General features: G+C 42.3%; 3 long non-coding RNA genes across 3 annotated transcripts; all 3 read left to right on the plus strand.

Annotated features, from left to right (window-relative positions):
- The first annotated feature begins 14,714 nt into the window (after nucleotides 1–14,714).
- LOC120105810 lies at nucleotides 14,715–15,660 on the plus strand. The gene is made up of 2 exons (XR_005508093.1): nucleotides 14,715–14,810; nucleotides 15,485–15,660. It is a non-coding gene; the product is annotated as an uncharacterized LOC120105810 (long non-coding RNA).
- Nucleotides 15,661–19,846: 4,186 nt separating this feature from the next.
- LOC103700547 lies at nucleotides 19,847–22,937 on the plus strand. Its single transcript, XR_005508092.1, has 3 exons — nucleotides 19,847–20,431; nucleotides 20,516–21,727; nucleotides 22,773–22,937. It is a non-coding gene; the product is annotated as an uncharacterized LOC103700547 (long non-coding RNA).
- Nucleotides 22,938–27,153: 4,216 nt separating this feature from the next.
- On the plus strand, nucleotides 27,154–27,668 carry LOC120105811. Its single transcript, XR_005508094.1, has 3 exons — nucleotides 27,154–27,352; nucleotides 27,437–27,512; nucleotides 27,614–27,668. It is a non-coding gene; the product is annotated as an uncharacterized LOC120105811 (long non-coding RNA).

Below are 27,668 nucleotides of genomic sequence, written 5' to 3' on the forward strand. Positions count from 1 at the left end.
GGGTATATTAATGAGGAGGTATATGTAGAACAACCTCCTGGTTTTGAAAATCATCAATACCCTAATCATGTTTATAAATTGAACAAAGCACTTTATGGTTTGAAACAAGCACCTAGAGCATGGTATGAGAGACTTAGCAAATTCCTATTAGAACATGAGTTCTCTAGGGGTAATGTAGATACAACTCTATTTCTGAAAAAGAAAAACCAAGATATGCTGTTAGTACAGATTTATGTTGATGATATTATTTTCGGTGCTACTAACAATCGTCTCTACGAAGAATTTGCTAACTTGATGCAGAGTGAATTTGAGATGAGCATGATGGGAGAGCTGACTTACTTCCTTGGACTCCAAATCAAACAATCTGAAGGAGGCATCTTCATCAATCAAGCCAAATATATCAAGGAGATGCTCAAGAAGTTTGATATGGAGGGAAACAAATCAATCAGCACCCCCATGAGTTCATCATGCAAATTAGACCAAGATGAATCAGGTAAATCTGTAGATCAGAAACTGTATCGAGGTATGATAGGATCCTTATTGTATCTTACTGCAAGTAGACCTGATATTATGTTTAGTGTTTGCATGTGTGCTAGATATCAGGCTAATCCTAAAGAATCACATCTAGTTGCAGTTAAGAGAATTTTTAAATATTTAATAGGAACTAAGAATATAGGGCTATGGTACTCTAAAGAATCTAGCCTAAACTTAATAGGATACACAGATTCAGACTTCGCTGGATGTAAGCTTGATAGAAAAAGTACCAGCGGGTCGTGTCAATTTCTAGGAGAAAACCTTATCTCATGGTTTAGCAAGAAACAAAACTCGGTTGCATTATCTACTGCTGAAGCTAAATATGTTGCAGCCGGGAGTTGTTGTGCTCAAATCTTGTGGATTAAACAACAACTAGAAGATTATGGCATTAAACAAGATAAAATTCCCATTAATTGTGATAATACAAGTGCCATTAATCTAACTAAAAATCCAATTCAGCATTCAAGAACTAAACATATTGAGATACGACATCACTTCATAAGAGATCATGTATTGAATGGTGATGTGACACTCCAATTTGTTTGTACTGATGATCAATTAGCAGATATTTTTACAAAACCCCTAAGTGAAGAGAGGTTTAGTGTGCTTAGGAGGGGATTAGGAGTGATTGATCCATCCTAGTGGTAGTTTCCACTAGATTCATTGATTTTGATGATTAGTTTGTGGTTAAAATAGAGTTTCTCTTCAATGATCATCAAATCAGATCTTAATTTAGTGATTTTTCCTCGTTTGGCACAAACGAAGCATGATTTTTAGGTGCATGCCAAAGTTAGAGACGACTCGAGTAAGTTTCAGAGTCGGCTCCTAAGGGGGATTCGACTCGCGCATTTGCGGGAGTCGACTCGCATAGATGGCAGCAGAGGGGGAGTCGACTCACATATAGTCGGGAGTCGACTCGAGGTCTACAGGCGCATAAGGAGAGTCGACTCGCGCATATTCTGGAGTCGACTCGAGGTCGAGTCGACTCGCGACTCAGTGGAGTCGACTCGCAGTCGGGATCCGACTTTTTAACCCTAGATTTGTCGTTTCGAAAACACTTCTTTCTCAAGCCGCCACTGTTCACAAGCCCTAGAGCCGACTCCTAGGTCATCCCCAATCCTTCCCAAGGCTTTTTCCAATCGATTCTTCACCGATCTTTGGGTTTTCGTCCCTTCCTAGGTCGTCCCCGGTCGGTCCCAAGCCTTCTCCGTCGACCTTTCTCCGTCCTTTAGTTTTTTTTATCCCGTCTAGGTCATTATGCCGCGTAAGACCGTAGTCCGGAAGAGGTCCCGACCCGAGGCCGGTCCCGAGCGGCGCTCCAAGGCGCGGCACGATCCCGCGAGGCCACCACCTCCGGCTCGTTCCCCGCCTAGGGCGGTTCCCGTGAGGCCATTGGCCAGGAAGGCCGTCACCACCGGAAGATATGTCGACTTCGACTATCTCTCCCGGGAAGGGTTCACCATAGGTGATAGGCTTAGGGTCCAGGGCTTAGAGTTTCTCCTTACATTAGACCTCCCCACTTACCCTGGCCTTGTTAGAAAGTTTTATGGTACCGTCCATCGGGAAGATGGGGGTATCGAGGGCACAGTAGCCGGTGTCCCTCTGTTCGTTACGGAGGATCTCATTGCCCACATCCTCCACCTTCCATAAGTAGGGGTGGCTCCCACACACCCTGAGGACAGGGTTGAGGCCCTTACGGCCGTTCTAGGGCATCCACCCCAGTCACCTCTAGACGAGGTATCCGCTAGCTCACTACCGATTGAGGTGCGGATCCTCTTGAGTATATTGTCTAGGTCCATCTTCCCTAAGACAGGGAGATTTGATTTTGTAAATGAGAGAGACCTAGCTCTGATGTTTTATATTCTTCAGGACACTCCAATCAACTTCCCCAAACTCATCTATAGGTATCTGTGTGAGCCCCTAGATAGACCTAGGCTCACCCTCCCATACGGCATGATATTCACTCTTCTGTTTAGGGAGTACGAGATTTCCATTCCTGAGGGGGAACCCTTTCGCGCATTGCGATGGACTGATCGCACGCGTGCAGGGACCCTACACAGGATGGGGTTTCGGAAGAGAGAGGGGATCTGGGTTAGGAAGTCTTCCCTCACCACACAGACTACCAGACCTTCCCCCAGTCCTGAGCCAGACTCTGACTTTCCAGACTTACCAGATCTTCCATCCACTCCTGCTCCTACCACCTCCGCCGGACCCTCCTCCTCGGCTCCACCATCCATGGAGGTCCGCATTGATTCTGAGCAGCTCCGGGAGCTGCGGCAGGAGATAGTCCGAGATCTGAGGGATGAGTTGCTTCGGGAGCTCCGAGGTTCGGTGCCTACTCCCTCTCCTGCGCCCACATCTTCCGCATTGGTCCCTTCCCTGACAGCCGTGACAGACATGACGGCTGAGGTGCGGCAAGAGATATACAACATGAGGACCTTGATACAGGCCCAGTTCCACAGCATGAGTGAGGTCACGAGCACCACTCGACGGATGCGGGATGACATCGGCCGTGACATGTCCACCACCACCGCAGGGGCCGAGCGCTTGTCGAATGTGCTCATCGACAAGCTGGACGGACTGCAGAAGTCAGTACTCGAGCTGGATACGACACAGAGCAGGGCCATCTAGGCCATCATTCGCCAGCTAGAGAACGTGACCAATGCGGTCCAATCACTCGTGGAGCGCATGCCTCGAGGAGATACATCCTCGAGAGGAGGAGTCACATCCTCGAGAGGAGGACCTACATCCTCGAGGAGACTGTAGCTACTTTTTGTATTTTGCTTTGACATGTATTGCTTTACGTTACTTATTGTATTCTGAAATGTACTTACATACAAATTAATACAATGAGTAGCCGCATTTTTCTTCAATAATGTGCCTTTTGATCTATGTTTGATTGTGTGTTCTGTTTACCTCCTTTTTGATATGATGACAAAAAGGGGGAGAAATATGTATAAAATATGTAAAAGGGGGAAAAATATGTATAAAATATGTAAAAGGAATCAATGAAAATCAATAAAAAGATAAACTCTTAAAACACACAAATTTGTTCTAAGTGGATTCGGTACCTCGAGGCTCATTATCTCTCTTTTGGGGCTCCTAATGGAGTAATCTCCAGAATCTATTCAAGGGATATTCGGAGATTAGCTGAATCCTACTCAAGAACAAATTGACAGATTTTTCCTCTAAAACCAAAATTTCAGTTCAAAAACTTCAAAGCATTAAAAGGAAATTCAAAGAATCAAAACAAAGTAGAATGCATATGTTGAGGGGGAGAATCTGAAATTTTAAGAAAGCTAAATCATTAATTATATATAAGCCAAACAATTGAATGCATGATATGAAGGCTTATATAATTCCAAATGAAAGGGGGAGCTTTAACTCTGAAATTTATTGTTTCACTCCTTTCAAGCTTGGATAAATTGAATTACCAGACATTTGAATTCATTTATGGATTTTATTTGATTGTTTATTGTGCAATTCACTTTACATATACTCAATGTTTTGTCATCATCAAAAAGGGGGAGATTGTGGAGTGATTGATTAAAATCCTATTTGATTTTGATGAGCTCAAAGCATTTGAGTATATTTCTTGTTTACTAATGAATTCAATTAAGTGTTTCAGTGAAAATCTTGTCTAAGTGTCTCAAGACTTGGTTCATAATTTTTGGATAAGTTAAGAAGTCAGCTTGAACCAAAGTCTGAGACTCGAGTCGACTCCAGAGTATCACGAGTCGACTCCAAGCGTATCAAGTTCACTGGCACGAGCTCGAGTCGACTCCGGATCAGTACGAGTCGACTCCGACTGAGAACAGACAGACGAACAGAAAGCTTCAACTCAGAACCTGTCAACGAGTCGACTCCCGAAGTGTGCGAGTCGACTCCGATGTTCACCGAGTCGACTCCAGGGTAGTAAGAGTCGACTCCAAGAGGAATACAAAGAAAAAGTCAGAGAGCAGTTTTCGGGTCTGAGATTCGAGTCGACTCCGATGGTTGGCAGGTCGACTCCAAAGACAGCAAGAGTCGACTCTCAGCAGTACACAAAGAAAAAGTCAGAGGGCAGATTCTGGACTCTGAGATTCGAGTCGACTCCCGCATTACGCGAGTCGACTCCGAGACTCCGCGACCACAAAGAAGACAGAAGACCAAGTTACTGCCTCTGAGATTCGAGTCGACTCCCAGACAGCTAGAGTCGACTCCAAGGCAGCTTCACATCAAAAGGGCAGAAGACCAAGTTTCGGAAACTGAGAGCCGAGTCGACTCCGAGGAAGCTCGAGTCGACTCCAAGACTGGACGAGCCAAAAGACAGAAGATAGGGAGTTCGGGCTCTGAGCGCCGAGTCGACTCCCAGGACAGTCGAGTCGACTCGAGTGGACCAAATTCAAAAATACGTCCACGGACTTCATGGGATGAGCCGACTCCGAGAAAGCCAAGTCAGCTCCAGAAGTTGGCGAGTCGACTCTGGGTCAAGACGAGTCGACTCCCAGTCGCGAAGGCAACTTTAATTCAAATCTGGAACAGTTGCAGAGTCGACTCCGGAAAAGTATGAGTCGACTCCCGCTACAGACGAGTCGACTCCTGATCGCGCGAGTCGACTCCAACCCACCAACGGACACATTGTCAGACTGTACAGAGTGTGCAGAACGGGCAGAAAAAGCTCTCTAACGGCTAGTTTTCGTGGGGGTTGGTTTAAATAGCCACAGAGGACTGTAGCAAGGCAGAGAACAACCATTCCACTCCAAGTATTCAAGCATTCAACTCTGCAACTTGTTCTTCAACGAGAAAAAGGGAAGATCTGCATTTACAGCATCCACCTACATCTTCCCAGCAATTAAAGAAGCTCCTCCTGCATTCAAGTCGACTACACATTCAAGAGGAGACCGAAGTTTAAGAAGCTATTCCTCTTCTCCAACTTAAAAGCGTTTGAGGGCTTCTAAACTCCTTTTAGATTATATTGTCTTTCATCTGCTTTTGAGAAGCTTGTTTTTCTGTTTGTCTATTTTATTTACAACTTGTATTTGCTTGATTCAATCGGAGGATTGAATCAAGGGTATAGAGGTTAGTTGGTGAGCCTAGTTATTAAAACCAACGTGTGTAAGGGTTTGATTGTGATCCCGGAAAAACAATCGGGGTGGTTCTAGTCGGTGAGCCTGGGAAAACCGACTGAGTTCGTTGTGAGCTCGTAAAACAACAAGTTTGGTTGTGAGCTTGGAAAACAACCGGCTGTAATCCAAGGGGGTTATAGTGAATTCCCAAGTGAGACTTGGGGAGTGGACGTAGGAGCAAGGGTTAGCTCCGAACCACTATAAAACTTGGTGTTTGTGTTTGATTGTCTCTCTTCTTCTTCCTCTCTTATCACTCACAGCACATAGCATTTAATTAAACAACTTGCAATAGTTTTAATTAGTCATCCACAATGTTTTAAATATCTAAATTATTTTAAAACCCAATTCACCCCCCCTCTTGGGTTGTCTATCTGGGCAACAGATAGTGTACCAGGGTCGACTTGTTGTAAGCTTAGGGTCAACTCTTGAGGCAGTTTAGCATAAAATTTTCTGTATTTGCATGTGAGCTTCCAAGAATTATTTTTATGGTCTTTTTGAAGTTATGCTTCTTGATGTGGAGCTTCAGATAGATGATCTTTGTTTGAGAGTAACTGAAGACTTTTTTCTTTACTTTCTAAAATCAATCAATTAAACACAAGACAATCGATTAATTATCTTTTTACTTAATTATTTTGTAACATCAAAATAAACTCTTAGTTCAACTCTAATCCAAATGGAAGATGGAGAAATTTTCAGACAAAATGAGATATCTTAAATCTTGGCCGATGTAGGAAGTGAGATACTTGTAAGTAATATTATAGAGATCAACTACTATATTGAAGCATAAACATTGACTTTTGATATTTTATTTATTAGATATTCATAAAATGTAAGAAAGAATAGTGTTGTCCTTCCTGTATTTGCAAGCCATTCTACCAAAGCATTAGCTTCACAGTATATGTCAGTTAAAGTGTGCTCCTGAAGCCGATGGGGTAGTATCCTTGTATCCTGCATGATAGGTTTTAGCAACCTAAGGGATTCCCTTAACTAAGTGTGAGATGGAACAATGTCAATGAGCGAGTTTTCTCAGAATAAGCTCCCATACTAGAGGTTAGTCGTACTTTTGTTGCGATGACTGGAAGGCAACTTGTAAAAATTCAACTCCATCTTCTATCTCCTCCCGTCATTGCCGATAATAATGTCTCCTTCTTTAAGTTATTTTTAACTTCTCGCTTCTCTTTTTAGAGCCACCTTGCTCTCGAATAGCCTTTCTTGATTGTCTACCTCATTGGATTTTGTGGCTCTAATATCAAATTATTGGCTCTAGATACATGGTGGGCACACATACTTGAGCTCTAGACTATTATATTAGGGGCAACGAAAGTATCAAATTCTAATATCATCCTAATTGATGTGTTGGGGGAAAATAGGAAAGAGTAGATGGAGTGTAACACTCTAATATTATTTCATTCTATTAGTTCTTTTGACTTACTTGCAAGATGAACCATTATTACATGGCTTTGTATAATTATATAGTGACCCTTGATATACCCGATACATAAATATACTAGAATATCTACGAGACATGCATGGGCACTCACTTTATTAAAGGACTCAATTCATACGACTTTTTATTTGCTATGATACTTGACCCAGACTACTGACTTATTGACTCTTTGGCCATGCTCACTCGAGGGCGATGGCCATTAAATTTCGTTTAATGCCCAACATAAAACAAAAGAAATAGAAACACTAATCAGTGCCAACAAAAACACCTTCACGGCTTCTTCAGCATAATCCCACCACCAGCTGATCTCGTCTGCTTGTCCTCCCAGTAGAACAGCCGAGGCGCCACCCAAGTTCGCCATGAAGAGCTCCTGCAGCAGCAAAGCACCTCCCCTTCGCGTGTTCTCAGGTCATAAATCCCCGTAGAATGAGGACCTATCGTGTAAATCCGCCCACCGGCAACTCCGTGCTCTCCTCGCAGCCACCGAGATGGAGCTGCTCAGGCCCAAGAAAAGAAGCCGGTCCCCGATGCTCTCAATCGCCTCCCAGAACGATGTCTCGACGTCCACCTCAAGAAGCTGAACGAAGGAGTAGACCTACGGAGGTTCGGGCAGCTCATGACGACGGCTAGCAAGTCTCCGTCGGACTCGACCAGGAAAACATGAGTTCTACCTTGGGGGTTCCCCAGGATACTTCCAACTTGATTCATGACAACCACTTGCGGAGATCGGTCAGGGTCGATGTCGACCAGCCGACGCCCGTGAGTGATGCCGTAGAACTTCCTTCCGACCCGCCGCGACTTGACAGACTCTCCGGTCTTCCCCAGTCAGATGAAACCAGAGCCAGTGCCTGTCGCCAGGATGCTTGCAGATAAGTGAGACCGTCCACAGGTTCGCCAGCACGACCGCACCGTAGGGAGCGCCGGGATGCGACGAGACGGCGATGGCGAAGTCCTGGTTCGGCTCGCGCTCCGCTATAATCCTCGGCAATCTTAGCTCTACTTCCGGTGAAGGGGTTGACGAGAAAAATATCGCGACCTGCATCGGTTATAAGCCAGTTGGCGCAGGAGCCGGGGACCCAGTACTTGCCTCGGAGTTCTTTTTGGTATGCTGATGGTGTAACGGCGGCCGTCCGAGGGGCTGAAGAACTTGAAGCGGTAGCCTTTGGAGAGGAACGATGTTGGGCCGGACAGGAGCCACGGAAGCTGCGGGGTGGGGAGGTCGAGGCGTGTCCGGTGGAGGGATCGGGCGGACCTCCACGACCGGCACGTCTCCCCGAACCGGAGGTGGTCGACGGGGCCGAGCCGCCGGAGGATTAGCTCGAGGACGTCGACGGAAAGGTCGGACCATCTGGAGCTATTTTCTTCTACAGCTGCGGCTTCTTGATGGAGCAATGGATTTGTGAAGCCATCTGGTATGCTTACGATGGTTTCTCGGTGGTTATCCATGGTTGAGATCTGAGAGCAAGAAAACAAGGAGAGAGTTTATGACGGGAGGGAACCTTTATCTTTGGGAAGACTTCGTAGATACAGTTTAAATAAACTGATTTATTATTTTTTTTATATAGCCCAGATTGCGTAGGAAACGAATCCTGGAGTCGGTAACGATCGCTCGATTCCCTGATATCTAACCAACTCTTTTGACCTCCAAGATTACGTGGCCCGATAGAGTACAAGTGGGAGAAGGAGATGTGATGGAATAGAATTCAGTAAAAATTCTATAAAAATCATAGAAATAACGAGCAGATCATGAATTTCAAATTAAGTAACCGGACTCTTATTCGTAGATTGTTTTCTTACTAAAAATGGTTTTCCTTTGTCAAAGCCAACCTCCTTGCCTCCTTTCCCTAATCTCTAATCAATATTTTTTTATCTCCAAGATTAACCGATTAGGTAGAAGATGTGATGGATTAGAGTACGTTTTTACCACTTTTGGAGCCGTTGGAGCGTAGGGCTGGAAGTGGGGCCGGGCCGGGTCGGGCCAAACCCCTTCCCAAGCCCGGCCCGAATTTTTTTTCGGGCTTCGGGCCGGGCCGGGCCCGAAAAAATTTTTAAGGAACAAGGCCCGAGCCCGGCCCGAGCCCGGCCGAGCCCATTTGGGCCGGCCCAGTTGGGCCCTAACCTGGGCCGGCCCGTTTGGGCCAGCCCGATCCCGAGCCCGGCCCGATCCCCAGTCCGGTGGTCGCCCAAATAAGTAGGCAAAGATCTGCCTTATGAATGGCCATGAGCACAACAAACTTGACGAATAGCTGATGGATCGCAACTGTGATGCAACTTTTGATTGCATAGAAAGCTATTTGCTTTATGATCAAGATGATGATCGGCACCAGGTGGAAACGCCAGGTGAAAATTGAGGGGAGTTGGACCTCCTCCCTCTAGGGAGGATATCTGTGGATGTCCTACAGATCTTAATATCAGCCAAAGATTAGTGCTGATACGCATATACATGCAATTCATTTCCATAATTGGCGTGATGTTATAAACCTTGCTAGTATTCTGGCTTGTGAGAATAAAAACCTATCTTACTTTCTCAATGTCTCGTGAGAGAAGCGCCAACCCATTGATGAGGACTGCAGATCTTCCTTTATTTGGCCTGAAGATCCTCCAAAGACAATGCACTGATGGATCAGCACTTTCTGCTCGAAACCCGCCCAGCGGACGCCTGGAAAAAAATTGGGAAAAAAAAATGACTTTTATGTAGCCCAGGCTGTATCAATGCCCTTTTCAATGACTTCAGTAGTTGATCAAGAATACAAGAATCTTTGTTATGAAAATTGTATATACAAGAAATCAGAAAGATGTTCTATATATTAATTACTAAAGATTAGACCATGCTCTAACCAGTTGTTACATAAGTAGCCTACCAATTTCTTGGTAATTATACAACCTTACATCTCTATGTCAGACTTAGAGAGCCATCTTCCGAATTGACATTTCCTTCAGTGTGCTCACGAGTCTCTGGAACGACTTCAGACCATGACCCAATTTTCTCCTGTTGAAACAAGTACCCATGAACAAAAAACAGCTTGAGTTCACATACATACGAAGAAAAAATAAACAAAGCAACATAATGCACAAAGGAATTATCAGTGAACAGTGATACGGGCTCGGGCTTGGACGGGCCGCGTTCGGGCTGAGTATGGGCGCGGGCTTGGGTCGGGCCCGGGCCGGGCCAATGAGATACCCGAGCCCGGCCCGAAATAGAAATGGGCTTAATTATTCAGCCCGAGCCCGGCCCGAAATGCATTGGCCCTAGCCCATAGCCCGGCCCGCGGGCGGCCCGACCCGATGGGCTTCGGGCCGGCCCGAGCCCACTTCCAGCCCTATTGGAGCGGGATTAGGAGTCCCAGATCGGCTCCTTATTGGACGCGTGGGAAGGAGGGTCTGAGAATGTTGAATTCGGCAAATGGTCTGCTGGCTTTAGTATCAGCCATCCGATCAGGTGCAGTTATTGCAGGATTGTGATGGGATCCATACATCGGTCGGAATATTGCGGCCCCATGGTGGGCCCTAGACTTGCATTCGCTTGGAAATTAAATTTTGGAAGGGTATCCAACGAGGCAGGGGATGATGGAGGTGCAAAGGAGACTGGAATTTTGAACACATGTTGGGGTGAGTATAAAATTAATAAACAATAAGGATAAATCTTAAGCATCCTTTGGATCTAATTGATTGCTATGATAGAACTTTAACTAAAGAATTTAATAGTATTCCCACTGTCATAGGCTAAATTAGATAGGTTGATTTCCTCTGTGTATTTATTTATTTTATCTCCCTTGCATTGCGGGGCATTTTGCTTGTATGTACACGTATGTATCAAGTTTATTTCAAGTTTGGATTGACTTATTGTTTAATAGATCTAGACTCAGACATGAAAAATTATATAGATATATTTTTTTGGACCTCCACATGACCAGAAGGTAAGAATTCATAGCTTCTAGATATACTTTTGCACTTGAATAGGGATTAGAATTTCTTTTATTCATTTATTTGGTGCATGGAATGTATGTTAAGGACGTTATTAAGGTGCCAAAAACTATACTTTCATGAATATTAAATATGTCCAAGACACTATGCTTGACCATAATACCAGAATATTAGAGCCTGTTTTTTCTTCACAATTTTTGTCCATCTCTCTCCCCCTTGTTTTGCATGGCTTTCAGGTTATATCTTTCGTGCGAAAGAATAACTCACTTTCTTTTGCGATGTCAACCATTAGAATGCGAAATTGGTGCCTTGAAATCTATGTAGATGGATGAAAAAAAAGAGTGGAATGCTTTGAGATCGATACGAGGGGTGATCCAAGGGTTTATTGCTAAAGAAGGTGAATAATTTTTTTGTGCGAAAGATACAACCCGAATCCATTTTGTGTGCATGGGAGCCCACATACATGTTCCAAATATTTTAAGAAAAGGTGCGAGAAATGAGTCAAGGCCTAAGCCAAAGTCCCTCGAGCTCCAGCTCTTCAAACCTATAAAAGCAAAGAATTAAGGACAAGATTTTTAGATAGTGACTAATCAATTATTGTTGCCCAGCTATGCAGCCCAAGAAAGGGTAAATTGGGCTTTTCAAAAACTTAAGTGTAATGCAGTGGAATAAAAAGCTTGACAGAAGAATATTATTTTCTGCAAGTGAGTAACAAGTAAATATGCAAAAAATTAATGCAATCAAATTAAGCAAAGCAAACACACAAAATTTATAGTAGTTCGGTACCAACCCTGCACCTATGTCTCCTTTCCATGACTTTTTTCTTAAAAATTTTACTCTAATTTTTCTGAAATTTCAATCTGATTGTTTTATATGGGCTCATAATCAACCCACTTACACTACAGTAAAAGTGTGAAAAGCCGACGCTTAAATGCCGACGCTAAGGGAAAGCGTCGGCATTTCCTGCTCCCGGCGCCAACCTTTCCCGACGCTCTGGGTGAGCGTGGGAAATTTGAAGCATTGGACGACGCTTAAACGCGTCGTTGTAGACTTGAGGCTACAACGACGCTTATAAGCGTCGCTAAGGCCCCCTTAAAACACAGCGCCCGACCCCAAGCCCGCATTCTTGCCCTAGCTACTCCCGATACCCCTTATTTTTCTCTCCGGCGCTGCCCTTGCCTTCGTCTCCGGCGCTGCCCCCATATCCCTCCTCTTCGGCGGCTGAAAGCCACGAATCGGACTTCCTTGACGCCAACGGCCACGTTCCAGAAGGCCTACCTCCTCTCCGGCGTCCCGAGGTAGTTTCTCCTACTCCATTCTCTCCCTCCGTCTCGCTTGTTCTCCTCCTTCTCCTCCTTCCTCAACACGCTCCTTCTCCTCTTCTTTGGTATAAGCCTTGATCGAGCTTCGTCCTCGAGAATCACACCAACTATGGCAAAAATATGTTTTAACAAGATCGGAGCAGCTCAAACTAGGTTAGTGCCTCCTTTGTAATGGAGATGAGCAACATTTGATATTAGAGACATCAATATGTGCTGTAAACGATAAGCCACCTACTAAATTTTTTCTCTGCGGAGAAGATGGATTAGGATCGACAAGATCGTGCCTACTGTCTAGACTTTTTTCCAGCACTTCTGGGTTACTAATAGATTTTATTATCATGATTCTGCATCATCGACTGCTGTAGTCTCAGGTTAACTTTGGCTGCTCCATTATATTTGAGCATATGAATGAACACCAATGGCTGCAATTTGCTTAGGTTAACTTTACTGAACTGGTTTTTTTCTATGCAAGTAAATTGGCTAAACTTTTTCAGTATCAATGGCACCAGTCTATTCAGTTGGAATGATCTTGAAATGCTGATCATCATTGCTAACATCAAATCTTGTCCATTTTTTCCTTTGTATAATGGAGGAAACTTGCTCTGCAGTGTATTGAGGTGTTGGCTAATGCTTTTCTTGGCATACCATTCATATGTTAAAATGTACTAGCATTTTGCAAGATTTAACAGGTGGAATTATCCATGCATGAGGTGTGCCAGGTGCAATTTGAGCTTGTATCATCAAGTAGTGATGTCTCTCTAATTTTAGTTCATCATCTGATGTGTATTCGTGCGACCATGCATTCTCTCAGGTGTCTCGATTTGGTTCTCGCACAAATAATGGTTATATGGTACATTTAGAATCCAGGTAGAAAATCCTTGGTGGAATTATAAGTCTGTAGTGGACGGGTTGAGTAACGTCCATTATAGTTGTGCACAAGTGTTGCTGTACTACCTCTGATTAGTTGGTCGCGCTACTAGTAGTATTATGGCTACTAGTAGGGTTACAACTTCAATTCATTTGTTGTCAAGATGTGAACCTTGGGTACCGTTATTTACTTTCAATTTAAAACTAAGCTATGTTGGTCTTATTATTTTTCTCTGTTAAATGGGAGTTCTGGAACTTTTAATGGTTCTGTCAATTTTGTGGATGATGTATTATTGACCTGTAAAGATCTGAATTTGGGCCTGTTACTGGGCCCAAAGTAACTGAAGTCGGCAATGGATGCCGACTTCAGTTAGCTCTTCATGGTCTCCCCACGAAGACCACGCCGGCCGAACGGCCAGCGGGATCTCCGCCCCACCCCCCTCTTCCCTCTTCCCTCTCCCTCTCCCTCTCTCTCTCCCTCTTTCTCTCCTCTGAGAGCCTCATCCGAGCCCCATCCCTTTCCCATCCCTTCCTCTTCGTTTTCCCTCTTTGTCAAAATCGTCGGAGCCGTAGTCGTTTACCGGAGCCGCCAACGCCGTCGGGGTTCATCGTCGACGACCGGAGGTGAGGAAGACAATCATCTATTTGTTTCTTTTTTTGATTTAAGGGGGGGAGGATTGAGTGATGTTACCGCTTGCACTTCCCCTGTTTCGGGGAAGATTTGTGAGATGCAGCCGGCCGACGGTGGCCGGCCGGGTCAATCCGGCCGAAATGAGTTCGGCCGGAGGTGGGCGAACAGGGGGGACGAGTTTTTGCAGCCCCGACCTCCCTCCTTCCTCTTTTTCTTCTTTTCCTCTTCCTCTTCTCATCCGGCGCCGCCTGTGAAGGGGATGGCCGACGGCGGCTGGCCGAGCGCCGCCGCCGAGGGCCACGGTCGACCGCCGAGGGCCGACCGGAACCACCGGCCGCCACCCCCCCCCCCCCCCCCCCTTTTTTCTTCCTTTCCCTCTTCTTCTTCTTCTTCTTCTTCTCTTCCTTCTTCTTCTCTTTCTTCTTCTTCTTCTTCATTCGGCCTGGGTTTTTCCTGGCTTTGAGATCCGTGCCTCAAGTGGGGATCAGACCATGAACCGGTTTAGATTATGAACCGGTTCCACCTAATCCTTGTATTTGGTTTGATCTGGATTTGAGTGAATGGGTTTGGGTTATGGTTTGGATCTGAGTCAGAAATTTAGGTTAGTCTGACTTGAGTCTCATCTGGTCTGATCAGACCTGGTTTGGGTTGGGCTAGGGACCTGTTTGTGGGCTGAGTTGGGCCTGATTGGATCTGTGGGCTGGTTTGGGTTGGGCCCGAAATCTGATCTGAACCTGTTATCTGGTTTGGTTCAATTGGGCCTAATCTGTGTTGGGCCACAATTGACTTGGGTTTAAAGGGTTCTGATTTTAGGGTCTATGTTTGATCCTAGGGGCCCATTCTTGGATCCATGAACTTAGGAGTTTAAGGGTTTGAAAAATTGTTTAAATTATGTTTCTTAGTTAATTAAATAATTAATATTTATGTTTAACCAGGGGTTCGTGATATCTGTGGCAGGAATTTTTAAGCGATCCCAGGTAGGTAACCTTGCTTAAAGTATGATTTACATGTACTATGCATATGTGTGATTATTTCCAGCATATTGATATGTTTATATTCTTGGCAGTATTATCATTTAGAAGCATGTTTTTGACTGTAAATCGATCATCTGAAAATCTATTATGCATATATATTGGTTTTGAAAACTTATGTTTATATTAAGTTTGATTGTTGGAATTTGTGGATGTGATTTTGGAGACCGCGTGACTATTGTCTAGGATTCCCGCCAATGGGGGTGGAAACGTTGGCCCTGTCGACTTGTATGAGGAGCTAGTTCCGGCACTATGGGGTGTTTTGGCTCTGCGGAGCATGCTCTGAGGAGCAGAGATTGGGGCACCCTGGGGTGCAGCACTGCGGTGCAGGGCTCCATTTGGAGCAGAGTGTTGACACTTCGGTGTGACCATGCCACTGGGTGATGTGGCCGTAGTCATGCGGTAGATATGTGGATTATGTTATGCGTGATATGATAGACTAAGATGGTATATATATATATTACTTGAGTATCGGATTGATTTGCGGATCATCATATTTATTTGTGCACATGACCTGTAGTTATATTGCATATGCTTTAATACATGTTATCGTGACTTTATGCATGTTGTTACCTACTGAGCTGTTGTAGCTCATACCTGTTTTTTTTACATAATTGCAGGAGATGATTGATAGGGGATTCGGGAGGAGAGGACTTATGACATTGGACATAGATAGATTTAGATTCATTTTGTCATAAGTAATTGATCTTGTAAATAAATGTTACCAACTTTATTTGAGACATTTGAAATTGAATTATTGATTTAATTATCATAAATGATAGATTTTTAGTATTGATATTGTGATCTGATGTTGTGACTTGAGTGTCTGATTATTCAGCCTTGCACGCCCGTGCGGTCCGCCGTGCGGGTGTGCGGCGTCTGGCGCGTCCCGGGCCTAAGTTCGGGTTCGGGGCGTGACAGATTTATTGGTATCAGAGCTTAAGGTTAAGGTATCCTAGGGTTTATGTTCAGGTGAGTATCAGTGGAGAATTATGATAGAAAAACTATCAGAGATTTGGTTTATAATCACTTGAGATTGTAATAAGAATGATATTATAATCTAAGGTTTAAGACCACTAGGGACTGTGGCCTTAGTGGCATTAAAGTTTGAGGTTTAAGCTTATTGGAAAATGTGACCAGTTGGAATCTGAGCATATGTTTAAGATCACTAGGGATCGTGACAGAAATATATCATAGCTTAAGGTTATGATCATTTGGGACATGATAATTAAATTCAGTGCTTAAGGTGTGAGATCACTGGGCATTGTGATAAAATGTATGCATCGGATTTGGTTTTCGATGAGTGTGGAAGGAAAGTATAAATTGTCTTTGATCATGATAAGAGAGGGTAGACCTAAGGCATGTATAGGAAGGTTAGCCTTGGCATATTAGTTATATCATGTTTAGATATTGTGTAAGTGATCTGAAAGTTCAAACATGATATGGGTGCAGATGTAATAGTACTTTTGGTTTTGTTGGTAATTATTAGAGTAGAGTTTGTGCATGGATCTATTATAGCATTGGAGTGAGCTAAGAACGATTTTTCATAATATTAAAGCAAATTGTTCTTCGAGGTTAAATCTGTATATGAAATTATATTTGGTATTGACATGTTTGGATATTTTAAATAGATGTATTTCTATTGGTGGGTTAAATTTTTAGGGCTAGTAAGCAAATTGGTGGAGAATTCTAATTACTTGAATTTGTATATTTAGATTGGGCTACTGAATTTTTCTTATAATTGTTGGAGACTATTGGATGTGTTAATTTGAACTCAAGTCTCGGTTTATGATCTAACTAGAAATTTTTGTCATTGTAAAATACAAAATTGAGTAGAAATTTCGATTTTGAGATTGCTTATGTGAGTTATTATGTGTAGCATTGATCATAGACATTAAGAATTTTGGTAAAAAAGAATTTGGAGGTTGATAGGGTTAATTCCTACTCATAGTGATATTGGCTCAACAGTTCTAACCCATTGAATTTGAAGTAAATTCTGTTGGAAGGAAAATCAATGTAGATTTTCTGATTAAATTGCTAAAGGAATACAAGAATTACCCCTTTAAATTAAACCTAGATATTTTTGGATTCTAAGAAGGTTGTGGAGATCACGTAGTGACCTTAAACTTGACTAAAGGATTGGGGGTTAGTTATGGTAAGTATACTCTATATAAATTGAGGACAAAAAGATCTAGAGGTTTTGCTCTAGTTCTACTTGGAAATTTGAAATTTGGAGTTTTTTTTTTGTCTTAATGCAAAGTGATACTTTAGTCAGAAATCATTTGTGACTTTAGAGAATTAAATGAATTAAATCAGAGTGTGCAGCGGAAGTCTGGTGGTTTGACTTATTTTGAAACTGGTTAAGATCATTAATATTTGATCTAAAAGGCATTATGATGAAATACTTGGGTTAGTTTCAGGAGAATGTTGTTGATTCTATGGATGATCTAAAGGTAGCTATGTAATTTTCACCAGTGGATCTTCTATTGTTGACAACTTTTGGGAGAATCTTGGGCATGTTAAATTTAGCATTTACGATTGATGATTCCTTGGTTGGTCTTAGACTTGGAATGTTTTAACATGGATCTCTTATTTGTTGGAATGATGTGGGAGAAAGAAAAAAAAAAATGATTATAGAATATTAAGAGGATTTGATACTAAAGATTTCTCCTATTTCTATTAAGCCAATTATGATCTCTATGTAGAATCAAGAGAAATTAATTTCTTTGGGATATAATTATGGCATTTTAATCCAAGGTTGGGAGTTTGGAATTCTTTTGAAGGAGATCAAAAGAACTTACTACGTGTGGTAAATAGGAAGGACCAAGTTTTGAGGAGGCGCACGATTCCTTATGTAAAGGTGCAGTGGAGCAATCACAGTAAGAGAGAAGCTACTTGGGAGCTGGAGGAGGAGATGAGAGAGAAGTTTCCTGCCTTGTTCTTGTTCTCGGATTGAGGTATGTTTTAATTTCGAGGACGAAATTTTTTTTTAGTTGGTTAGAGTGTAAAGATCTGAATTTGGGCCTGTTACTGGGCCCAAAGTAACTGAAGTCGGCAATGGATGCCGACTTCAGTTAGCTCTTCATGGTCTCCCCACGAAGACCACGCCGGCCGAACGGCCAGCGGGATCTCCGCCCCACCCCCCTCTTCCCTCTTCCCTCTCCCTCTCCCTCTCTCTCTCCCTCTTTCTCTCCTCTGAGAGCCTCATCCGAGCCCCATCCCTTTCCCATCTCTTCCTCTTCGTTTTCCCTCTTTGTCAAAATCGTCGGAGCCGTAGTCGTCACCGGAGCCGCCAACGCCGTCGGGGTTCATCGTCGACGACCGGAGGTGAGGAAGACAATCATCTATTTGTTTCTTTTTTTGATTTAAGGGGGGGAGGATTGAGTGATGTTACCGCTTGCACTTCCCCTGTTTCGGGGAAGATTTGTGAGATGCAGCCGGCCGACGGTGGCCGGCCGGGGTCAATCCGGCCGAAATGAGTTCGGCCGGAGGTGGGCGAACAGGGGGGACGAGTTTTGCAGCCCCGACCTCCCTCCTTCCTCTTTTTCTTCTTTTCCTCTTCCTCTTCTCGTCCGGCGCCGCCTGTGAAGGGGGATGGCCGACGGCGGCTGGCCGAGCGCCGCCGCCGAGGGCCACGGTCGACCGCCGAGGGCCGACCGGAACCACCGGCCGCCACCCCCCCCTTTTTTCTTCCTTTCCCTCTTCTTCTTCTTCTTCTTCTTCTCTTCCTTCTTCTTCTTCTCTTTCTTCTTCTTCTTCTTCATTCGGCCTGGGTTTTTCCTGGCTTTGAGATCCGTGCCTCAAGTGGGGATCAGACCATGAACCGGTTTAGATTATGAACCGGTTCCACCTAATCCTTGTATTTGGTTTGATCTGGATTTGAGTGAATGGGTTTGGGTTATGGTTTGGATCTGAGTCAGAAATTTAGGTTAGTCTGACTTGAGTCTCATCTAGTCTGATCAGACCTGGTTTGGGTTGGGCTAGGGACCTGTTTGTGGGCTGAGTTGGGCCTGATTGGATCTGTGGGCTGGTTTGGGTTGGGCCCGAAATCTGATCTGAACCTGTTATCTGGTTTGGTTCAATTGGGCCACAATTGACTTGGGTTTAAAGGGTTCTGATTTTAGGGTCTATGTTTGATCCTAGGGGCCCATTCTTGGATCCATGAACTTAGGAGTTTAAGGGTTTGAAAAATTGTTTAAATTATATTTCTTAGTTAATTAAATAATTAATATTTATGTTTAACCAGGGGTTCGTGATATCTGTGGCAGGGATTTTTAAGCGATCCCAGGTAGGTAACCTTGCTTAAAGTATGATTTACATGTACTATGCATATGTGTGATTATTTCCAGCATATTGATATGTTTATATTCTTGGCAGTATTATCATTTAGAAGCATGTTTTTGACTGTAAATCGATCATCTGAAAATCTATTATGCATATATATTGGTTTTGAAAACTTATGTTTATATTAAGTTTGATTGTTGGAATTTGTGGATGTGATTTTGGAGACCGCGTGACTATTGTCTAGGATTCCCGCCAATGGGGTGGAAACGTTGGCCCTGTCGACTTATATGAGGAGCTAGTTCCGGCACTATGGGGTGTTTTGGCTCTGCGGAGCATGCTCTGAGGAGCAGAGATTGGGGCACCCTGGGGTGCAGCACTGCGGTGCAGGGCTCCATTTGGAGCAGAGTGTTGACACTTCGGTGTGACCATGCCACTGGGTGATGTGGCCGTAGTCATGCGGTAGATATGTGGATTATGTTATGCGTGATATCACTACAGGAAATATAATTTTTAACGACGCTTTTTTGCCGACGCTTGTTCCAAGCGTCGGCAATTTCCGAACTACCGCCCAAAATAGCCGACGCTTGTAAAAAGCGCCGGCTAATTACGACGCTTGTTAGTGTGGCGATAGAGTTGGAATATGACGACGCTTATACGCGTCGTTGAAAACTAAATATCATCACAACCCGTCCCCCTTCTCCCTCTATCCTCGATCGACCAAGCCCTAATAGAGCTAGCCGACCCTTGTCCCGTCCTTCACCTTCCTCTCCGGCGCCGAGCGACCTCCTCCCTCCTCCCTCCTTTTCCTCCCCCCAAAAGCTCGGGTCCGAGTCTTGGCCATGGCCGGCGATCGAAGAGTTTTTCCAGTTCGTTGCCTCTTCTTCTTCTGGATCTCGTCTCTGCTCTCGATCTCGCTCGCTTACAGGCCGGGAGACATCGTGCCAATGAGCAAGGCGGGCCAGTACCACGGGGTACTCACTGCCTCTCCGTGCCTTATATATACTTGGGACGTCAGTCGTTCCTCCTCGCCTGATCCTTCTCCCTCTCTGGCTCAAACTCTCGTGCGATCTTTTGCTCCTCAATCCTCTGATTTTCGTCTGAGAATCTTGAGAGTCCAAGAAAGGTTGCTGGGACGACAATGCTGCCGCCGGGCTACTTGTTCAGACCGACCGACGAGATTCTCCTCGTCGCCTACCTCAAGAACAAGCTACTTCGATGGCCTCTTCCCTGCGACGTTATCGTGGAGGGTGACGTCTATGGAAGCCGCCCCCAGGACCTGGCCTGTAATTTTCTTGCGCTTCCCCATTGTCTTCTTTCTTGATTTAGGGTTTCTAATCCTTTCTTTGGGTTTTCTTGGTTTCTTTCAGTAGAATATCCCATGGCAAACAAGGACTATGAGTGGTTCTTCTTCACTTCTAACCCTCGGAAGCGTTCCGGCGCAAGCGAAACCAGCCGTGCATCTCGGCGCGCAGGCCTGGGACGATGGAAGGCCACGAAAGGCGTCAAGAAAGTGCTCGATTCCAAGAATAACACCATTGGGTCGAAGCAGAGTTTCTGTTACATGGAACAGAACTGGGACGGTGGCGAAGACAAAAGTATCTGGTTGATGGAGGAGTTCTCTATGCAAAACCTTGAAGGGAGAGGCAGTGCTGGTTGATGGAGGAGTTCTCTATGCTTAATCATGTTTTTCTTTTCTGTAATTAGAAGTTTTAAGATTTGGGGATTTATATCAGCGCTGTTTTCTTGAAGCTCCGATCTGAAATCTCAACTTTACCTTCCTTTTTGAGACTAAGCCTTACTGAGTCCACTATTAACATTATCATACAATATCCATACGTCATTTCCTGGTATGAGGTCCTGCTATTCAATTTTTTATAATGGTTGCATGTAGTGTTAGAACAATAAAAGTTGGGCCTATGGACCAGGCATGTGGTGGGTTATGCAGATTGCTCAAGATGTCAGCAATTTTAATATGTGTCACTTCTTTGAATTGTAGAATGGATTGAAGCTCTCCTATGTTAGACACTCAGGCCATCAATGAATTTGTTGGAGATAATAATGACCAGAAAAACATGTGGGAAATAATCATGAGGGTGGAAGTTATTACATTAGGTTTCATCTTTTAGTTTCTGTGCACATGTTTTTTTTCCTATGAAACATGTATTCTCAATATCATGACCTGAAAATGATTAGTTTCCTAGCATGGCATGCTCTAGCATTGTCGATTACCACCCTATTTTGCCACTTACTTCACATGGTTGTATATTAAGTATTATTAACATTTGTTGTTAATCAATAAATAGAGTTTATATTTATTCTGATTTCTGAATATTTCTTCCTCATGATGCAGCAAGGAGGTATATAAAAAGTCTTGTGGTCAGATTGTATGTAATAATCTGCTTTTCTAGTGCTTTTGGAAATCAGGAGCCAAGGATTTCTTATTATTGAATTTTCCCCCTTTAGGTGATGACTGGGAGCATGAAGAAAATTTCACTGACGATGATGAGGCTGTGGGCAATGATCCAGAGGAACGGGAAGATTTGGCTCCTGAAATTCCTGCTCCACCAGAAATTAAGCAGGTACATTGGACTTTAACGCGGCTCTTAGAAGCACAGCAAGCAATATTTATAGGTCAATATGTTGTAAAGTTTTGCACACGAGTTACTATTTTCTAGATTTTCACAGAAATCATTTTTCATTGAGAGACCTCCATTCTTGGTTTCTTGTTTAGGTTCCCTGTTTGATTGCCCATGTACCAAAATATCTGCCTGTCAAGCTGATTTTTTGGATTTGATTGCTTCCTAGCTTTTCTTGTGTCCTTGCAAAAAAATTGTTAAGGAGTTATTGAGCATTCTTTTTTTTTTCCAGTCATCCTTGCTTGTATGGTTAGCCATCCCCCGTATAATACCCATTGCCTTCTAAAATGTACCATTTTAATTTGAAGAACTTGGGTTTTTCGAAGAAAAGTAAAATATAAACATGAAAAATGTCTAAAACTAATTCATTGTTGTAATGTGGACTCAAAGGGAGAAGTTTAAAAAAGTGAAATTGATATGATAAAACCGTCGTATTTTGTATTTCTAGTCTATACATAGATATAGGGCATGTATAATTTGTACCATAACATATTGGGTGATTGTAGCTGAAAGCTTCAAATTATTTGATCTCCATCGTGCATCAATTTATGATGCTGGATGAAGACCTGTTTGCTTCGGATGTTGTGCGAGCTTTATATAGTTACAAGTAAACAAACTCTACTGAACAATGTGATATAATCCTATGACTTCTAACAATCCTGAAAATATGCGATCTAATCCTATGAGAGCTTTTCTTGTAATGGCTCTCTGCTTGATCGTGGACCTAGTATATCTTCTCATGATAAAGTGGTCTTTCTAGCTACACTCGATCGCTTCTATTTGATAGAGTAGCTAAAGGTTTAGGAATGGGCCAGGGCTTGCAATATTGATGCATAACTACCTTCTCTTTAGTTCTTTATTTATTTTTTCAAATGTGTGTGTGCATGTTTTTGTTGGGGGGACGAGGAGGGACTTGCACACATGTATTATAACTATCTAGATTTTGATTTTTGTATTCTTAATTTCTAAATTTTTTTTTTTCTTGTAGGTTGCTGATACTTCTACTTGTAGAGATGATGATGCCGTCGACCCTTGATACATCGTAGACTGTTTATTTAGGAGTTTGATATGTATGTTTTTAATATTTTTAAAGTACAATGTAATCAAATATGATAATATGATTAGTAATTAATAAAAAAATTTTGTTTGTGATGTGACTTTTGTGATGTGATAATAGGTTGTGTGTTTGCTGTGCTGGAAAACTTTGTTTTACAAATTTGTATACAGGTTTAACATTTGTTTCTATGAATTGGGAGTATTTCCCTTAAGTCAGATGTCTTTAGTTTTGGCGAGTCATGTTCTGCGAGGGAATGTTGTGTGGACTCATGGGGATGTTCTGGATCCTCCATTCGCGGCCATCCTTCAAGCTGATGGGTACAACCATCCTTATATTGGAAATGTATAAGGTCCTTTGTGATCATAGTATCAAGCCAGTTATGGCAGCAGGCTCTTGGAAATTAATTTTGCTTTACCTTCAGGTCTTCTTATTTGCTCTTTTGAAACAGGATGCCTCCATGAATGATGTGGACAAGCATTGGAACCTCTGTCTGATTTCTATCTTCATAAATTTATTATGCTCTGTTTCTCGAAAGGAGGGGGATGATCTTTCAATCTCTAGAATGTTTTATATAAATCTTATGTTTTATATAAATCTTTAAGGATTGTTTGCAATGATCTTGATAGCCTTGCAGGTATTCCAGGAAGTTTTTTAGCAAATACACAAGGCAATATGTTCCTTTGGGTCCTCTTATTTTGTCTTCAGGCTATCATGAGATTTGCTAGGAATTACAACTACCTAGAATCTATAGGTCTGAATTTCTGTCAGCCAGTTGGCTTCTCCATTGTTTTCCACATGGTGTCCTCTTTACCATATGCTATGCTTAGAGCCAGATATCCTTTACTGCTGATTGGGATGCAGAGCTTTATATATTTATAGGACTTGTTTATAACTTTCTTTATTTCTGTAAGGCGGAAGCTGAAATTAGTTGATCCAAGTATGGCTGAAAATTATTCAAGCCACAAAATCTTGGGATTTAAAGCACTGAAATTTGGGCTGTTATGCGTACAGGAAAATCCAAGTGACAGGCCAAACATGTTATCAGTTTTTTTGATGCTCAACAGGTACAAAATGAAACTCCAAACTCCCTCGCAGCCTGCATTTTGACCTTTATAATTTACATTCGTATTTTTATTTTTTTTAAAAAAATAGCAATCCCGACGCTTTAAAGCGTCGGCCAAAATACAATTGCCGACGCTTTAAAGCGTCGGAGAAAACGCAAAACTGGATGGGTCTTTTCCGACGCTTTAAAGCGTCGGGAAATCTGCTTTTACCGACGCTTTAAAGCGTCGGCGAAAACGCAAAACTGGGTGGGTCTTTCCCGACGCTTTAAAGCGTCGGGAAATCCGTTTTTGCTAACGCTTTCATTAGCGTCGGCAAATCCCCGTTTTTGCCGACGCTTTCTCTTAGCGTCGGCAAAAACCGGACCCACGCCCACCTGCCCGACGTCTGACCCACGCTTTGGGTCGCGTGGGCTGGGAATTCGCCGACGCTTATAAGCGTCGGTAGAGACAAAAAAAAGCGTCGGGAGTGCTTCCTTCTTTTGTAGTGTATGATAGACTAAGATGGTATATATATATATATATTACTTGAGTATCGGATTGATTTGCGGATCATCATATTTATTTCTGCACATGACCTGTAGTTATATTGCATATGCTTTAATACATATTATCGTGACTTTATGCATGTTGTTACCTACTGAGCTGTTGTAGCTCATACCTGTTTTTTACATAATTGCAGGAGATGATTGATAGGGGATTCGGGAGGAGAGGACTTATGACATTGGACATAGATAGATTTAGATTCATTTTGTCATAAGTAATTGATCTTGTAAATAAATGTTACCAACTTTATTTGAGACATTTGAAATTGAATTATTGATTTAATTATCATAAATGATAGATTTTTAGTATTGATATTGTGATCTGATGTTGTGACTTGAGTGTCTGATTATTCAGCCTTGCACGCCCGTGCGGTCCGCCGTGCGGGTGTGCGGCGTCTGGCGCGTCCCGGGCCTAAGTTCGGGTTCGGGGCGTGACATGACCCAAATTCAGGTGCTGATAGCAACGTGCAACATGTTAGATGGTTCTGGCCGTCATGGTTGCTTTCATTTTGTGCATAACGTATTTTGTCTCATTCGAGTCATTACATCAAATGATCTGGTCTGAGTTTAGTTTAAGACCAAGGCATATTTGTGAACCTGTTGGTGTCAATGCCTGTCCTCCATACCAAATACATTCTTTCTTGAGAGTTTGGTATGACTGTTTTATTTATGGACAGGAGGTTGTTCGGATCGAAGCTTCCCTCGTGAGACAGTAAAACTGACCCTTTGATCGTGAATCCTTGTCTTATCAAGTTGGGCGAGGACTGATTGTATCAGATCTGGTAATGTTTGTGCCTGACCAAAGCCTGTACTGGTTGCAGGTTTTGGTTTTGCTTTAGGGTTGTCTGATTGTCTCTTGGTCTTATTAGGAGTACTCATGAAGTTCCGCTTTGGGGAAGTGGTTTAATGAAAACAGGGGAAAATTTGGTTGTGTATTACTATTTGGTAGGGTTTTAGAGCAATCAGTTTTCCAGAACAGGTTTTATGAAAATAACGAAGCATTTTAATAAAACTCAACTTCAAAATCACTAGGAAAAGGAGGTGCGTCCAGTTTCCTTATTTGATTTTCTAATTGTTTTTTTTTTTATTTTCTGTTAAAAAAGACTTCCTTTCCTTTTTCATAGGTTTGCTTGTGAGCATAAAGCATCTGTTCCGTAAGTCCTTTTTTTGGTGGAGCTGGGTTAAAATTTCTTTAAAGCAATAATTTATCTGATGTTTTTAGTGTTGGGAGTTCCTAATGTTATGAAACTAGTTGTTTCTCTTTCTTTTGTCAATTTTGTTAAATGCATAGAGATGCATGGCCTCTTTGGTGCATGGAGTTCTTTGTGATCTTGTTAATTGAATTTACAGCATGGTTAATTTATCAAGGTTTCAGAAATAATCAAGTTCTGTTTACAGATGTTTGAAATGATATTGACATCAGTTAACAATACCTGAGTTGATGACCGATTTGAATGATTAATGAAAACTTGATAGGAGATATTCTAAAAATTTGCATGGAATGTTTAGATAGGATAGGTGTCAGACCCACTGCGCGTGTAGGTCCTCCTTCCTGTTGATGGACAGCATGGAAGTTCTAAGGGCAGCTTCTAACTTTCCCTTCTTGATTTTTTTTTTATTTATTTATACACCAAGAAACATTCTGCAAGGAGCCAAAATAGGGATAGTAATCAGCTGGTCCTAAGGATCTGACATAAATCTGACTTGATCTGACCCGAATCGACCCGTTAGAAAACCAGAAATATCCGACATGAACCGAACAACAGCCATATAAGGCCATACTTCGCTTTGCATCTAGAGGATATCATATCAGGTTAAAAGGTGTGTAACATGCAAACCCTGTACTTCTATGTTATGCCTTATTTGAGAGTTTTAGCAGTTAGACCTTTATTAATTTTCACAACCAAATATAATGAAAAACACGGTGTTTTTTTTTAAATTTTTGCATACTCAAATTTCAAACTGTGGTGCAGTGCGTTAGTGTAGCTGTTCATTATTATTTGGTTAGTGGAATTTGATCCTCCAGATTATCCTTGGTAATAAAGTAACAAGAATATTTAATTATTTGCCATTATCATAGATTTTATGATTTACTCATGAATTGCCCATGACTGATTCAAAAACTTTGATGCCTTACAAATTAATGATGCTATATGTTGTTACTGGTGGTCTTGTTTTTGCTACTATTTATGGTTAGTTCTCACCAATTCTATTTTTCTTGTGAAGAAATATAATAGATAGTTCAATAATCAAAGTTTCTTTATTTTTGTTGTTTTTCTAATCTTTGATCACCAGAAATCTTTCCAAACGTGAATTGTCCTCATTAGCTGAACTGTGCCCAAGAGCTCTAGAGTATAGAGATCAAATTGGTTTGGTATTAGAGTATCCATGTCATTCAATTGGAGCACATGTTAAACAACTGATGATCAAAAAGATTGACACAATAGAAGCTTATACATGTTAAACAACTGATAGTTCAAGCAAGCTATATGTCCTAATTAGAGTAGGATAAGTGCAAAGTTTAGACCAAAAAAGGAATCTTATATTCTAGTTGTTCATTAGATGCAGGGAGACATTCTTGTTGTATCAATATCATCGAATATACTTTATATTATATTTAATGTAGCTTTCTTCTTGAGAACATGATTTTGAATTAAATATTCTGGCAGAACTTTTCCTGCCTGTCTAGCTACTATCTATGCTTTAACTATCATAGCTGGTATCCCAGTAGTTTAGGATACCAGCTATGAGTTTTTTTTAAGAGCTACGACATTGGCATCTCAAATAGAGCATCATGAAATACGAAAATACATGCTCTTCTGAGAAGCATTATCTTCATTCCAGACAACATATTCGGACATTTAAACATATCAACAACTTGCAAGGATAAGAAATCAAACAGTAGGTGAGTTGATGTTTCTCGAACTGGTTGTTGTTGACATTCTTAAATAAATTTCATGTGTTCATGCTTGTGTTGGTACATCCACAGGGATTGTAGGTGAAGAGCCCTCTCTTTCACCCCTTTCACCGACACTGTTATCTGCAAACTTTAAGCTTGCTGAGTGGTAACCTTTCTCTTTCTCATTCTCATTCCATTCAGCTGCATAATATACTTCTTCTGTTGCATTTTACTTAATTTTGTTTATCTTTTTTTTAAAAACTGCAGTTCAATCGGTATTCTAATAGAATGGACAAAAGTTGGATAAATAAGTTAAGATCTA

The sequence above is a fragment of the Phoenix dactylifera genome, unplaced genomic scaffold (assembly GCF_009389715.1).
Source record: "Phoenix dactylifera cultivar Barhee BC4 unplaced genomic scaffold, palm_55x_up_171113_PBpolish2nd_filt_p 000373F, whole genome shotgun sequence".
NCBI lineage: Eukaryota > Viridiplantae > Streptophyta > Magnoliopsida > Arecales > Arecaceae > Phoenix > Phoenix dactylifera.